This window comes from Ictidomys tridecemlineatus, chromosome 3, assembly GCF_052094955.1.
Source record: "Ictidomys tridecemlineatus isolate mIctTri1 chromosome 3, mIctTri1.hap1, whole genome shotgun sequence".
NCBI classification, from domain to species: domain Eukaryota; kingdom Metazoa; phylum Chordata; class Mammalia; order Rodentia; family Sciuridae; genus Ictidomys; species Ictidomys tridecemlineatus.
Window position 1 is genome coordinate 141,762,159 of NC_135479.1, and position 17,716 is coordinate 141,779,874.

At 37.8% G+C, this 17,716-nt stretch overlaps 1 pseudogene; it reads right to left on the bottom strand.

The window, feature by feature from the left end:
• Positions 1–16,145: 16,145 nt before the first annotated feature.
• Positions 16,146–17,433, bottom strand: LOC101969552 (holocytochrome c-type synthase pseudogene; annotated as a pseudogene).
• Positions 17,434–17,716: the final 283 nt, after the last annotated feature.

The window sequence follows — 17,716 nt, forward strand, 5'->3', positions numbered from 1 at the left end:
ACTGACCACCTTAGGGAGTGTCACCTCGAGATGGTCTTGCCCACTCCTGATTCTGAGCTCCTCTTTTCATCCCCATATCCCTCCAGCATGACAACCCTTTTGACAAAGGCTGTGTCTCCAACTCTTATAACATGATGTGAATGCCATTGGGACCAAGTAAGTTGGTAAACCAGGGGCTGAAGTGGTGATCCCTGGAGCTGGTGGGATGGGGTGAAGCTGGGTCCCATTCCCTGGTCCTTTACTCCAGCTCTAGGACCCTGATGTTCACTGATCCTTTCCTTTGGGGTTTTGTCCAGAGCACTCTGGAAGCCTCTGGGAATTTCATTGCCTTTGTAGGTTCTTACTACAAGAAATGGGGTAGAGGGGAATAGTAGCTTGGATGATGCTCCTGGATGAGAGCCTTGAACTTTGTGCTTTCCAAGCTGAGGTATGAGGGTGGTCAGGGAGAACTGACCAATGTGAGTAGTAAGTAACTCCTTGCCTTTGACCTATTGTTCTGCAGATACATGACACAAGCTGTAGGTCTACATATAGAGCTGGGGACTGAATGGGAGCCAACAGAGGTATACTTTCCAGCACACCATCCTACAGGCCTCCCTGCATCCAAGTCTCCAATCTTGTCTCCCCAAGGAGTGGCCAGTCTGCACCATTGCAGGAGGTGAGGAGTAGTGGTTGTGCATTGAAACAGGGGTTTTCTGTGTGCTGCACAGGTATTGGGAACCCTTCAGGTTGGGCTGGCTAGGAAGCTGAAGCAATTGGAGCATAGGATGGGAATTATGGAACTGGACGGTGCAGTGTTCAGGTCACAGGGCTTCAAAACACACTGAGGTGTCCCTGGATAGATAAAGAGATAATAAGACTAAACCACAAACTTTCTGGTTGCTGCTTTTTTGAAAAATAAAAATCTTATGGCTACTTTAAAAGTTATCACATTTAACTCACTGGGTTTTTTGCTTTCTATATTTTGCCCTCTTTTCCAGGAAAGTCATCTATTTCTCTAGGTTTTCTGATTCCTATTGTGTATAAATATTATATCTAAAACTTGGATCTTTTCTCTTCCCCAGATTCTATATTTTTTTTATATTTACATCTCTCTCAAAGCCTCAGTGTCATTCAAAGGACAGTTGAGCATGACATTCCTCACCAGCTAAGGGAGATTTTCCATAGTAATCACCTTACATGGAGCCAGGGAGAGAGAACTACTAATGGGACTTGCAGAGGACTGTGATGTGGTGGCACATAATGCAGTCCCAGGTAGAGCTCTGAGGACTGCTTTTGGATCCTGATCTCATGATAGATGGCTGTGTTTTCTTCATTCATTATAATTAGCTCATTGAAGTGAAAGGGAGGCTAGGCATTATATCTGTGTAAAATGTTTTGTGAAAATTAATATTAGTCATCTCAACATCAAGGTTTCAATTCTTTTTGCTCTTTATCTTTTTTATTAAAAACCTTGTTTTTAAAGTGTGCTACTTTTTTACTATTTTTTAAAATTTTTACCTTTAAAAACTATTTTTAGCTGTAGATGGACACAATGCTTTTATTCTATTTAGTTTTTTTCAGTGGTGCTGAGGATGAAACCAGTACCTCACACATGCTAGGTAAGCATTCTACCAGTGAGCTATACCCCGGTCTCTGTTATGCTATTTTGCTAGTTATAATTTTTGTGTTGTTGTGGGTTTTTTCTTTGTGGATTGAACCCAGTTCCTTGTGTTATTTTTTATTTTGAGACAGATTCTCACTGATTTGCTTGGGGTCTCACTAAGTTGTTGAGGCTAGTTTTGAACTTGGAATCCTTCTGTATCACCCTCTCAAGCCTCTGGGATTATAGGCATGAACCACTGTACCCTGCTGCTAGTTAACATTTTTAAATACATTCATGCTATGGCAAAGAAAAACGTTTCACATTTTTTCAACACAAGTTTGTTTGTGTGTGCGTGTGTGTTTAATCTCAAAGTACTGTGTTCTTTAAAACAATAAGAGAGATAACTTAGTTTTGGTTAAAAATTAAGAAACTGCATAGTGTTCCAGTAAGAATATCTGAAAATATTTTTCTCAAAACATCAGTAATGAACTATATCTCTGCAGATCTTCACACAGGGTGTAACTGATGCTACTCCTGCACCTCTTGGTGATTCAAAGGTTGACAATGGTTCCAGGACTTCAGAAAAACAGAAAAAGAAGGCAAATTTGACTGATGAAGAGACTATGGAGAAATTAAGTATGTTACCTACATTTCAGATTATTCATGAATTAATATTTCTTAAATCATTTGACTCAAGTCTGAGGCTATAGCTCAGTAGTGTAGAGCACTTATGTGGTATGTGCAAGGCGGATGGTTCTATCTTTTGCATTGCAAAAAAAAAGAAAGAAAGAAAGAAAAGAAAACATACAGTTAGATTGTAATATATACCTTTTATTTTACCTTAAAATAGAAAGAAAAATTGTTTTCTTATAGGACTAATTGCTTCCATTAAAAATGTAGTGAGATGGGTATGGTGGCACATGACTATAATCCCATTAATTTAGAAAATTAAGGCAGATGATTTCAAGTTCAAGGTCAGCCTGGGTAACTTAGTGAGAACCTTTCATAAAATAAAATATAAAAAGTGCTGGGGATATAGCTCAGAGGTAAAGTGCCCCTAAAATCAACCCCCAATACCACCCCAAAACAGTGAAGGCACAGTAATATTCATTTTGTTTGTCATGGCATTTGAAACATATTAGCTATTGATAGTGAAGTCAGTCCCTTTGGGAGCAATACTTCTTTCCTGAGAACCAAATCTAAAGGACATGAACATGGGCGTAGTTGGAAACCTCATCAAAGAGGTTTGTCCTAACCTATAGCTTTTCAAAATAGAAATGTGTAGTCATAAGATATATTCCAAGGGAAAACACCTTTTCCTTGTCTCTTTTAATTCATTTACTGTCAGTGGCCTGAATCCAGCATTATAAATAATATAAAGAGTTCCAGGAATGGAGTAACAATAAGGTCCGCTTACAAGGCTCCAGTAACTATAGTTATAAAGAACAATGTGACCTAGAAGGCTCAAGGAAAAGTACTTTATAGGTGGGTTGTTATAAGCACACTTACATGTTCAACATTTATTTGTTCTTGATTTCTCAGTGCTTTCCAATATGAAACTGCTTTGACTGTGGTGTCCTATAGATAGTCTTTCTCTTAGGAGAGCTGCTGCTTTAAAAGAATAAACCAGAATAGTAGTTGTGACACTATTCATTTGTGACCTTTAGTTATCACATTCCCTATCTTTATGCCCTTATCTTCTTGGCTTGTAGCTTACTAGCTAACTTGAGATGGAGTTCCTACATAAGATTAGTCATGGGAGTTTCCTTGATATGTCTGCGTCTACTTTGGTCTAGAGTAAGTGAAAATTTAATGTGATTTTCTTATGTTTTGACTTACTATTTATAAGAATTTACATTGTGATTTTATATCCAACCTCCTAATTTTACCATTTCTTGGCCATGATGTTGAACATTCCTAAAATAGATACACGATTAGTTCTTATTAGAGTAATCCATACAGTAAGAGGTGGTTTCCTAAGTATGTGGAAAGGAGATATACTAGAATAGTCGGAAAAGCCAGTTAGGGTTATTCATTTTTCTATTATTTATTTATTATTACTAATAGTAGTTTCATAACTTATTACTAATATGTAATACAGGTACTGGAGAAGACAAATAGAGTGAGGAATTTCCTATGAATTGCCAAGTTTTTGTTTATTTTGGTCCTGGGAACGAACCCAGGGGTACTTTACCATTGAGCTACACCCCAGGCCCCCCGCTTTTTTTTTGTTTTGAGACAGGGTCTCACTGAGATTCCAAGATTGGTCTTGAGCTTGTGATTCTTTTGCCTCGGCTCCTGAATAACTGGGTTTACAGTCATATGCCATCACACACTGCTGGAATTGCTGTTTCTACGTTGTTTTGTTTCAAACAAATTATTGTTGAAACTTCATGTGTTTGAAAACCACTGTTTTAAAATCAGTAGTTTATTAAAAAGGATTAATAATTCCATATTAATTTGTATTTTAAATGCTTGACTAAGCTTTTTTTTGACTAAGTTGGTTTTGTTTAAAATAGGAACTATTGTGAGCATGAGTGACCTTAATACAAAATATACAAGACATGAAAACATTGGACAAGGGTGTTTATGATTGTATTGTCATAGTGTTCACTACTTACCTGGGTATTCAGAGTGAGCTCCATTTTTCCACCTGAAATTGAGTACTCACTGTATTCTGTGAGTGGTACTGTAGGGGATTTGTATAAACACAATTGTTAAAACCCCTCCTTGTTAGCAATGACTTTACATCTTGTATCTTCTTGAATGTTATTTCTCATAGATGGCAAGGGATGATTAGATGGAAAAATTACACATGACATAATTAAGAGACAATTTTACTGCAGGATGATAGGCCATAAAAGCATTGATTTGGGGTTGGGTATGTAGTGAAGTGTAGAGAGCTTGCCTAGGATACACGAGGTCCTGGGTTCCATCCCTGGCATTGCAAAAACTATAGCAAAGCAAAACAAAAACCCATATATTTAGCTTCTAGGGGGTGGTACACACCTATAATCCCAGCAACTCAGGAGGCTGAGTTAGCTTCCTTGCAAGTTTTCAGCCAGCCTCAGCAATTTAGTTAGATCCTAAGATTAAAAAGGACTGTGGAGTAAGCTTAGGAGTAAGGCGCACTTGGGTTCAATCCCCAGTCCTATCAATGAGTATTGATCTTTGAGTCTGCCATTCTGATTTTGTTTAGTAATTTAAAGTATACTAAGCTCTTTCCTCTATTGCTTGAGAGCAATGTTATTAATCTGTAGAAAATGTTCAATTTAGATTGATTTAATAGAATGTAGAATGAGAATTTTTAGAAACTTATGAATTTCTTTTTAACAACTTAAGTTTAACACTAATTTTAATAATAATAAAAATATTGAAAATCACCTGAATATTTTGAACATGATAATAATAGATGTTATATATTGAATAATTAATAATGAATGAAATAATACATGTGTATATGGGTAGATATCAGAAATCCAGGTGAATTTATTTATTTGTTTATTTGTTTGTTTGTTTGTTTTAGGTACTGAGCTGCCTCCCCAGCCCTTGTAAGGGCATGTGCCACCAAATATGTTCGAGTCAGATAAATTTGAAAGCAAATTGCAGATAAATACATAAACAGAAACTTGATGGTTAAAAGTATAGAAAAGTGAATGGAAATGATGCACATCAAATGCAGGATAAACACCAAATACAGGTGGTCATTGGGTGAACGAAGACTGCCATAGGATAGGACATACCAGGAATCTTAAGTTTATTTGCAGTTCTTTATTTTAGCAGGAAACTGTATTCCTGAGTCTATGTTATTAATTATTTATGTTTTCCTCTATATTTCTGTAGGTCTGAAATATTTCAAATAAAAGTTTCGGTTGGTTACAACGATTCTCCTCTTTTCTCTTTCCTTTTTCATTTAATATGCTAAATCTTAAGTGTTCTTTGATCCTTCCCCAATTGTGAGAAGGGCAAAATCTTTGGATATTATAAATTGGTATGATTTAGAATAAGTCTTAATTCTGATTGTGTCTTTTGCCCCTTAGGTTTTCTGGCACAGTTTTACTGCTATTGATGTGGCTCTGGGTCAAAAGTTAGTAACTTCTTCATACTTCTAGATGTATATTAGCTTTTCTTTTAGGAGAAAAACTAGATAAAGATAAGCATAATCAATAGGAATGTATTTTTTAAAGTTGGATATGTTGTAAGAATTAATCTATATAATTTTATACCATTCTCACTTTAGGGGGAACAAATAAGGCATTATATCATGAATAAGCAAGTATTGTAAAAAGTATTTTCCCAGTTCGGAGTGAAAAGAGGATTAATTCTTGGCACTGGGCTGAGCTTAGGTTGGCTAATCAACTTCAAAAAAATTTTGGAAAATATTTAGGGTCCAGGTAGTAGAAAATACTGTGCATAGTCAGTGTGCAAGTAAAAATACTACTCATTGGTCAGTTATAATCTCACTATGTAATAATAGCAAAATATTAACTGCTTGGTGTTTGTTACTTTCTAAGAGAATCAGGAAAACCACTGATTTCTTTTTCAATTCCATTTTCATTATAGGTTGCTATTAAACAGATTAATTTACAGAAACACCCACAGAAGGAACTGATCCTTAATGAGCTCTTGGTGATGAAAGAATTAAAGAATCCCAACATAATTCACTTCTTAGACAGGTAAATATGTTTGAGGTTCTTTTAATCATTGGGATAAAAACATGGAAGTTTGTAGTTTGATGGAGGCTAGCCACTTTGAAGTGTCAATACTGAAAAGGTCCTTTTGCTATAAGGATATTTCTTGGCTAGTGAGAGAAGGCAGCTAAATGAAGGATATTGCTGATCTTGTGCATATTCATGCAAATGATCAGACACAGAAACATTAAGGAATGATCAGCTGAATTTCATGTCTTAATCCACAGAGGTGACTACACACATTTCTGAAATGTTTAGATCAGTTTTTATTTCAAATGCTATTCTTTGTAGGTAAATTGTACATGTTCATTAAAAGCTCTTGTAGACCATGTGCAGTAGTGTAAGCTTGTAATCCCAGCAGCTAGAGAGGCAGGAGGATCATGAGTTCAAAGTCAGCCTCCACAATTTAGCATTGGCCTAAGCAACTCAGTGAGACTCTGTCTTAAATAAAATACAAAATGGGGCTGGGGATGTGGCTCAGTGGTTGAGTGCCCCTGAGTTCAATCCCTGGTAACCCCCTCCAAAAAAGATACTTCATGTAGTTTAGTCTGTTTTTTTAAAAAAGACAGAATGGAAAATTAAGTATATAATTTAATTTTTGAAAAGAGTGATTACACATATGAATGAAAGACCACTAGTAAAAAATGATACAAGTGGTTTTATTATACGGTTACAGGTAATTTTATTTCTTATATAAATTTGTTTAGGGTGGGGAATTATAATATATTTTGAGGTGTTATCCCTAATTATGGGGTCTGCATTAATGGAAATAAATTTTCAGGTACATTTGACTGCTTTTTAAAATAATATTTCAAATCAGCATGGAATGCTGGTTAAGATAAGCCACAGGGTTTGGAATTATGAGAACTTGACTTCAGATGCTGATTCTGTTACTTACTATGTAATCTTAGATGAGTTACTTAACCTCTCCAAGCCTGTCTCTGTATGTGCAAAACAAGATCAATAATCCCTAAGTTGTAGGGCTATTTTTGTTGGAAAACTTCAAAATATATACCTAGACTACTATTATGGGCAAACTATGACTTCCAAATCATAATGAATATCATAATGACCCTCGAACATTTTTTGTACTGTGACATATTAACTTTCCAATTTTCTTCTTTGCTCCTAAACTATCAGCTCTGTTGTTGTTTTATCAATATGGTGCTAAATATTTGAACTTGAACATAGAGTGTCAAATGTTTAATAAAATAGAATGGAAGTTTTGTATGTTCTATTTTTAGTTATCTGGTAGGAAGATGATTTGCTTGTAGTAAGGGAATACCTTGCTGATGGGCCACTGACTGATGTTGTTACAGCAACCTGCATGAATGAGGCACAGATTTCTGCTGTGTACAGAGAGGTGAGTTTCCGTTCTTTGGGATAAAGTAGGGGGATGTGGGGTTAGCAAGAGATGACTAAAAGGAAGATTTTTCTACAAGGTTAATTTTTATTGTACTCATTCTCTGTAAGTTATCTCATCTTGTTTTATCTTAGATGTGAATTTCAGCCCTTCATATGTAGGTTGCCTTGGGAATGAGTTATAGACCCTATTTTATTTTTATTTTTATTTTTTGCAGTATTGGGGATTGAATCTAGGGGTGATCTACCACTAAGCTATATGCCAAGTCTATTATTATTATTATTTTATTTTATTTTATTTTGAGACAGTCTTAAAAGATGCCTAGGCTGGCCAGGAACTTGTGATCTTCCTACTTCTGCCTCTGGTGTAGCTGGAGTTACACATATGTCCAGTTAAGGCCTTTGAAGACAAAAATCATTGACAAATCTCATTACACTCATCACAATAGTTTATCATCCAGTTAGGGCACTTCTGAGAATTAATGGGGGTATGACTAAAAATATGCCACTCAGCTAGGTGTGGTGGTGCATGCCTGTAATCTCCATCACTCAAAGGCTGAGACAGAAGGATTGCAAGTTCAAGGGCAGCCTCAGCAATTTAGCAAGGCCCTAAGCAACTTAATGTGACCCTGTCTCAAAATTAAAAATAGAAAGGGCTAGAGATGTAGCTCAGAGGTAAAGTCTCTTCATGATAAATCCCCAATATCCCTCCTCTTGCACCCACCCCTGCTCACTGAAAACGGGGTACTAGAATTATCACTGAGAAAGCAAGACACAGGTCTAACTTTAAGATCATTAAGTCTGCTTCTGGCTTCATTGAAGGTGAAGAAATTGGTTGTTTCTTCATATTTTTTAATGAATTTCCAGATGTCCTTTTTTAAGCTAGTAGAATCTTCCAAATTGCCTAATTCTCAGCCAAAAACAAGTGTTCCATCTGTCCCACTGTAACTTTCTATAGAGGAGACTAGGTTAATGATTTGCTTTTTGTCATTGAAACATATCCTACTCTGTCCTGATGTCACAGGGATCATTTATAATTTTGTCATAGTTGACAAAATTATAAATATTTATGATAGACTATTGTATAATACACAGTAATTATAAACTTTGTATACTACATAGTCAATTAATTTTATTCAGTTAACATTCTTGAAAATTTATTTCTAAGTTGTGTTCTGCCTAAGAAGGAAGGAAATAAGAACTCTTTCATAGTTTTCAACATTATATCAAATATATACATTTAAACAAAATTTGCTTTCACTTTGAATAAGAATATATGAATTCTCCTTTCAGTTGATAAATCTTACGCCCAGAATGTTAAAAGATAACTATGTCAAGATTGCCTAAGTATGTAAGAAGAAGAATTATGATGAGGTTGCAACTGCTGAGTGCAGATCACTGGAAACAGTGGTGTAAAACAAAATGGTACAGCCATTTTTAAGGAGAATGTGCCAGTTTCTTATAAAACTAAACATGCTCTTTTAAGATCCAGCAACTGGGGCCTGGGGCTGTGGCTCAGTGGTAGAGCACTCGCCTGGCATGAGTTGAGGTATTGGGTTTGATCCTCAACACCACATAAAAATAAAATAAAGGTATTGTGTCCACTGACAACTAACAAAATACATAGATAGATAGATAGATAGATAGATAGATAGATAGATAGATAGATAGATTCAGCTACTGTACTCCTTGGTATTTACACAAATGAATTGAAAACTTGAATGAATTGAAAAACCTATACAAATATTTACTGTACTCCTTGGTATTTACACAAATGAATTGAAAACTTGAATGGACTGAAAAACCTACACAAATATTTACTGTGTCTTTATCCAACATTGTCAAAATTTGGAGGTAATTGAAATGATCTTCAGTAGATGAATGGATAAATAAACCATTGTATATCCTATGGAATATCATTTAGCACTAAAAATGAGCTATCAAGCCACAAGTAGACCTGGAACAACCTTAAATGCATATTACTAAGGGAAAGATGCCAATTAGAAAAGGGAACATACTACATGATTCCAACTATGTGACATTTTGGAAGAGTCCAAATTATAAAGATATTAGAAAGCTCAGAGCCAGGTGTGCAATCCCAGCTCCTTGGGAGGATCAGTAGCTGCCTAAGGTTAGTGGAAAGTGGGGTGGATAAATAGGAAGAGCACAGGGAATTTCTAGAGTAGTGAAACTATTCTGTATGCTGTAGCAGTGGATTTATAGCATTATGCATTGGTCAAAACTCTCAGAACTATACAATGTGAGGACTGAGTCATAATGGAAACTATGGACTGAAGTTACTTTTAATGTGTTGATATTGGTTTCTGAATTGTAACCAATGTCTCACTTTAATGCAAGGTGCTAATAACAGAAGATATGGGGAAAAGGGGAACAAGAGATGGAAAATGTGCTTTCCATTAGATTTTTGGTAAATCTATATTCATCTAAATATACATATATTTAAATTTTAATATATGTTTATTAAATATATATGTTTATTTATATTTATATTAAATATGTAAATACATATATTTATATGACTTAATAACATTCCACTCCTGAAATTCTCTTGAAATAACAGCATTCTAGAAGGACAACTTCATCACTCACAGCCACATAGATAAAAGGAAATTCCAAAATGGTAGTTTGTCGAAGTCTCTCTGGGCACAAAGCCTTGTAGGTTCAAACAGCAACTCTTTATTCCCGAACTCTCACCGGCACTCTACCCACACTACCCAGGAACACACTCCCTCCACCAGGCTCTGCGCGCCAATTCTCCCCAACCACCAAGTAGTGGCACTGAGGCAGCAGGATCCGCCCTAATCCCAGCAGGATCCACCCTAATCCCAGAGCCGCCCTAATCCGAGAGCAGGGTCACCTTTCAACCATTCCCTCTAGCAAAATGCCAGGTGTCATTCCGACTAAACTGTGGCTCTCAACAGTAGTTGAAAAGGCTATGGAATTGCATGGGCATTACTGGCAGAAAAACATGAATGGAAAAGTAAAAAAGCATCCCAATGCTAACACACAACAGGGTAGGAGAAGGAAGAATAGAAGTTCATTGGATTAGACAAAGGGGAATGAAGAGAAGGGAGGATGGGAATAGGAAAGACAGTAGAATGAATCAGACATGACTTTCTTATGTTCATATATAAACACACAACCAGTGTAACTCCTCACCATGCAAGAATAGGAAGTTGTACCTCATATATGTATATGTCAAAATACATTTACTGTCTTGTATAATTTAAAAAAACAAATAAAAAAGACTAAAAAATAAAGAAAAAAAGAAAAGCATCCCAAGATAATAATTATGTTAAAAAACTGTAAAATAATACAAATAGGCTATAGCACATTGATAGTGATAATTGCTATTATGTTACTGGGTTAATGAGTGGCTTCCCTGTGGTTCCCACTGTTCTAACTCTCTGGGAACAACTCAGTGAGAGCCACAAAGCCCAGTGGCCTGGGGCTACTTACATGCAACCAAAGCGATTGCCCTTGAAGTTTGGGCTTATTCAAAAGGTACAGACTGGAAACAGCAATCACCAGAGGCGCTTCCAGTTAAAATGCAGAGCATAAGTCAAGAGTCTACTTGCACACTCAACCACCCAGCAAGCATGATTTATTAATTCCTTTTAAGAGGCCCTCACTGGAGATGCACATAGGGTCAATTGAAACCTCTGGTCTTTAAGAACTCCCAATCTTATCTCCCCAGGACCAGAGGTCTCCCAAGCTGTGACATTCCTCATGATGCAGAGGTAGGCTAACCACAGAAGGGGCTGGAACAGCACTGAAAGTCCTTCAGCAACCTTGAGCATATGGTCCCCAAGTTCCCCTCCACAACACAGTTCCTGGACAAGCAGGAGCAAGTTCCCCACCCCTCAAACCTGCCCAGTACAGAGTTCACTTAGACTGACCTTTGGGGTCAAAGAATTCCTTTCTGACTGTCCCCTGTCTCACCCCAGCAGCAACAAGCATTTCAGATAAAGGATCTATGATTCACAGGGCAAGTGAACTCATTTCTGAAAGTTTCCACTTTGTGAATGAAATGATATTGACAGCTTGGAGGAGGACCAAGAACAGGAGGATCAATGTAATTATCTCTGAATGTATCTAAACAATGCAAGCCAGATTTGCAAGCATTTGATTAAAAAGAGGAGGGAAGTTACTGGAAAACATTGGGATGGTTACTGCCATCCCTTTATTTACCTAATTACTTATTCATTTTTATTAGTTGACCATGTTTACCTGGTTAATGACTTTTTTTCATTTCTCATGCTGCCTTTTGGTTTTATTTTGGTTTGTGTGAAAACAACCATAGTAGGCTTTCAGATGTTCATTTACAGATTCAGAGCCTATAAAATGATGTTTTTTTTCACATAAGAAAAGGAAGAGGGAAGGAAGGAACAGGTCAAGCTCCTATTGCAGAGGGTCATTTTATCTGATGAAGACCCCATAGGGCAGGGAATAGAGAGGCACAGCAGGCTTAACAGAGGAGCTCCACAAGAAGAAGAGCACCTTAAACTCTGGGTTTGTTCTTCAAGAACCTGCTCAACAGGGGAAGCTCAACCAGAGTGTTGACCAGGAGCCAAAGCTCAGGGCTGGAGCACCTTATGTGGTCTGGCACCAGAATCCTTGCTACTACCCACCAGGGACCAGGAAAGCCATCCCAGGAGAATGCTGAGCACAACTTTCATACCTGCTCATCCCCACCTTCCAGCTGCAGACCACCATGTGCCTCTAGACCAAAGCACAACACCAAGGCAAGGGCCAGAACTCTGCTCTACAAGAGAAAGCCTGACTAGGAACTTAGGGAAACCCATGGCAGGTGAATCAGATCCTGTGACCCTTTTGGTCCTTAGTCACAAAACAGCAAATACTCTTTTCCCCACCCACCTTTCCCCCCCCCCACATCCCCAGGTCTCAGGGGAGAAAACCCCACCTGTGAATAAAAGGAGCTCAGAATCTTCTCTGGATCTCTCTCAGAGCCCACTGAAGAGGTTGGCATGTGTTACTGGGAGCCAGGACAGCTGCACAACTCTCCTGTGAAACAGGATCTCATGGGTTTGGGGGGTCTTTTGTGATGCCTCATCAATGCATGAGATAACCTGTGTACAGGTAACAGAAGGCGAAGAAATGTCAGGTGAAACCTGGCACATGTGGATATGGTTTTCAACTTTTTAATGTTGTTTTAGTGGATGCCTGGCTAATTAGGAATCAAGATCTTAACAGATGAAAGCCCAAAGAAGGTAAGTGACTTATCTAAGAACACACATCTGTAGACAAACCTGGAAACAGAACTCAGGGATTCATACGCTCTTTCCCCATAACCACATATCCTTGCTTAGAACAAAAAGAGCAAACAAAGTAAAATAAAATTAAACAAAGGCTAGGGATGTAGCTCTGTGGTAAAAGGGTTGCCTCACAGGTATGAGGCCCTGGGTTCAATTCCCAGCAAATAATAATAATAATAATAATAAAATTTAAAAATTAAAATAAATTTATGTTGAATTGCAAAATAATAGGGAAGAAGACTAAAATCCAGAGACAATATTTTCCTGGCCAATCAGGGGTACTTTGTGGTTTCAGCTAAGAGTTCTGAGCTGGGGATGTATTGAGAATTTTCTCATTTCCCAACCCAGCACACAGTAGGACAACTAACAATGCATTCTAGTAATCATTCCTAGTGACACTGAGTAAGCCCTAATATTCAGAGTCTAACAGATTGAAGGGACTTCAATTCCATTGTGCAGATGAGAAACATAAGGTACAGGTAGAGAAAATGACCTTCCCAGAAACACCCAGCTGGCCATGGGCACAGCTGAGGCTGGATCCATCACTCGCTCTTCATCAGTGTGGGATTCCCAGGGCACAGGACACATCCCAAGGGTAAGGATAGAGATACGGCTAATATGTCAAAACTTACACATGTGAAGGGATGTGGAAATATAATGAATGAGAAAGCAGAGGAAAACTTTCTTTGGTCCAAATCAAAGGTGGTATATCTGCCCAATGTAATAAAACAAAGTAGCAGCAAAAAAGAAAGAGGTGGCTAATGTGGATTGCATTCTGAAGGACTGCTGAGTGATAAGGGGTAACTTGTAGAATAGTCTGTTTATCACAAACCTACAAACAGTCCTCTGTGTGTACAAAAGTAAATGCATTAAAGAAGTCTGCAAAGATGTGCTCTAAAATGATAACAAATGTCAAAAACTAAGCAGAGGTAATGAGGATGCAAGGATTGAGGGCTGTGAGCTAAAAGAATTTCAGCCTTATCTGGGAAGCTTTGTTTCCTCCAAGATGAATGTGTTTATTTAATATTTATGAAATAAAAGATTGACAAATTTTTAAAAGAGAAAATAGAAGTAAAATTTTAATGATTCACATATCTATTCATTTACCAGCTAAGCAATTACAGTGTGTCAGTCATGAAATAAGATCTCCCTGCTGATATGCTGTAGAGCTGTGGTCTAGCTCCAGAGTCCTTGCTACCACTCACCAAGCAAGCAGCTCCAAGAGGAATTGCAGTCAGGGAACAGAGTAGGGAGGGAGTGAAAGTTGGAGCATGGGATCAGTGCCTGAAATGGGTGCTGAAAGTAATGGAAGGGAGCCCTGTCTGGTGAATCCCAAAGTGCAGATCACATTTATATCCCTTGAGACTGAGGATCCTGGACTTGGAGGACCTCATTCTGAGCTAAGAGGGAAGAGAAATGGCCTATGGCCTGACCTGGGGCTGGAAGAACCACAGAATGGAGAAAGAGAAAATGATTCCAGGCAAACTAAATAATGTACTGAAGCTAGAGAGAGAAGAAGATAGTAAGATCACAGGGCCAATGAATGAGGGCTAAGCTCAGGAGTCACAGGTGGGAGGGGAACCAAATATGGTAGGGGTGGGGTGGTGACTAAAGTGACTAAGGTGATGAGCAGAGAGGCTCCTCTGGGTTTTCAGCTGTTTCAGAGTCTGCAGATTCCCCCTTCCCCACTGATGCTGTCCTTAAAGAATTTTTAGTCAAGAGTTATTGTCACAGTAAAGGAATCCCATGGCAAAGATGCCCACTCTTCTCATTCCTATTCAATACTAAAAGGAAAAAAAACACAGAGAAATTAATGAAACTCAGATGAAATGATTTTCCAGGTAGAATGAACAACAACAATGAAATGCTGGGGGAGAAACTCAGTGGTAGAGCAACTCTGATTCAATCTCCAATACTGGAAAAACAACAATAAAAACTCCTGCTTTAGGAATGATGCTACGAAGAAAATGAAGAAATGGCAAGGCACAGATTGCAAGAAAAGATTTACAAAATGTAGGTCTGTGTGCAGTACAGAGAAGTCAATAAGAAAACAACCTATTTTTTTAAAATGGGAAAAAAATTGGCGTAAACACATTACCAAAGACATACCGATGGCCAATAAGACATTAAAATATGTTCAACATCATTACTCATTAGGAAAATACAAACTGGTCCCTTAATGAGATACTACTACTCATTTATTAGACTACAATTTATTTTTCAAGATAAATTAAAGGATTTAATATTATCAAAACTTGAAAAAACGGTCATTTGTAACATGCCTTTTTAGAACAATCAGTTTTGGGGTTACTGATACAAGGAATTTCAATACCAAGCTTAAAGCTTCCTTAAAACATAAAAATTGAGACAATGACTTAATGCAAACATAACTACATCTGAGAAAAATACTCTTCTTGTGAATGTTAATACTCAGCTAAATATAATCACTGTCACTGTGACTTGAACCAGACTTTTAAATCTAGATTAAGCTAACCAGGAGGAAGGCTTCCAATGCAGGAAGGAGTGAGACTCAAAGTTGGGATATCTTGAAATTCCAGGGACAACAAAGAGACATGTTTTGGGGAAGCAGAGTTACATATCAGAACAACAGGAAAATATTTTAAAAATTAAAATATATGTGTCAAAGCATATGCGTCAGCACCTCATGGTAAGTTGAAACTTCTTTAACAAGGCCCAGTCTGAAAACTGCATATAAATAAGAATTGAGAGCCAAGACACAACTTAGTCTTGCTGGAATGCAAGAGTATGGCTTTGCATTTTGTTCAGGGTCTCTACTAAATTGTAGGGACTTCAGAAATAATAGTCTCTTTTTAAAAATAATTGCTTATTTATAATAAATGATTTTAGTTAAGAGATTTGACCAGGGAAAAGCTCATGAGCAGTACACTGGCTTTCAGGTTTTACCTCTCAAATATTCTTGAGAAAACGGTAAGAAAAAAGCAGCTTTCCTCACTTTCTAAAAACTCTTTTTCAGAGGTTTTTTTCAGACTTTTCTAGATTAAATACATAGGCAATATTGCAGCTAACAGATACTGAGGGACTGCTTCCCACTTAAACCAAACAGGAAGAAAACTTAGAACTATTTGCTATAAACCGCAAGGAAAATGAAGCTCAAAACTGAATTTGCTAAGTGGAGGATGAAGTGTATGACCCACTTGAAGTTCCCATTACATCATGAGTGCAATTCAGTTTGGGGAAAATAGTTTAATATATCTCTCAGGAAAAAAAATTGTTTATACTTTGCATCACAAACAAAACAGTGGTTATGATGTCCAGCGCCATCAAGCAACTTTCATTCTGTACCATACTGCTGAAAGCTAATCCAAGGTAGGGTGGACGTCCAGGATGGTGAACTGCTAGTCTTTCTTGACTTCGCTGCCATCGTAATAATCTATCATTTATCTAACTTCCATGCCACAAAGGTTGATGATCCAATCGTGCCTGTCGAAAGGCAGTGCATACCCCATCCAGGAACGAATTCTTGCTCTTGGTGAATATTGTTTTGCTTTCCCTCCAAATCAGATCAAGGATGGACCCCAAGGGCACTCCGAAGCATGAAGAGCTTCCCACTTTAAAATCTCCTTCCAGACCTGTTCATTGTTCTGATTGTGAATTTTAATGATATTATACATATCTTTCTGACTAATATCCTCATCCTTCCACTTCCACCCTTTCCTTAACATTGCATTCCAGAACATCTGTTCGGAAGGATAAACCCACTTTTTCTCTGAATCTGCTCGTGGAATGAATGACTCCTCTCTTCATGTAGACAATGCAAAGAGCTGATCTGGAGCTGGTGTTTGATTCGGTGGCGGCATCAGATTTGAAGGATCCAGGTTCTCCTTATTCTTAGCAGCAGCGCCTGTAACAGGACACTCCACACACTCATGTGCAAGATCTTGGTGGGCAGGCACAGAGTATGTTTTGCTCTCACAGGATGGACCAGAGGGTTCTGCATTCATTGGACAGCCTTTCATTTTCCCTTCATGCATTGGGCATCCTGAAGGCAGTGATGCTGTCTGATGATCTGAAGCATTTGAGGTCTGAACTGGAACAGCAGGAGTAGAGGCTGACAAACGCATGATTGGAATCAGTGTTGACTTCAAACAATTTTAAATTTCCAGCTGCTACTATCCCTGCCTTCCTCTCACTGGGTCACCGCTGTCACCCCACAGGCTACAATTAAAAACAACAACAACAACAACAAGTGACAGTGTCGAATGTTGGTGAGGATGTGGAGCAACTGGAATTCTCATACATTGCTGGTAGAAATTAGAAATGGTACAGTTGTTTTTGAAGACAAATTTGATAATTTCCTATAAAGTTCTACACATAGTTTCCTTATGACTCGCAATGCCACTCCTAAGAATTTACCTAATAGAAATAAAAACTTATGTTCACGTGCCTGACACCAATGTTTGTAGCAGTTTTATTTATAACTTCCCAAAACTACCTGGGCACAGTGACCCATGCCTGTAGTCTCAGCAACTTGGAAGGCTAAGGCAGGAGTATTGCAAAATCAAAGGTACCTCAGCAACTTAGGGAGGCCCTAAGCACCTTAGACCCTGTCTAAAAAAAATTCAAAAATAAAAATTTAAGGGGATCACTGGAGGTGGGGGGTGTCCTGGGAATGTAGCTCATTGGTTAAGTACCCATGGGTTCAATCCCTGGTACCAAAAAGCAAAACAAACAAGCAGAAAATGTTGCCAAAAACTAGATAGAATATAAAAATCCTTAAATTGGTATGTGTAGAAATAATC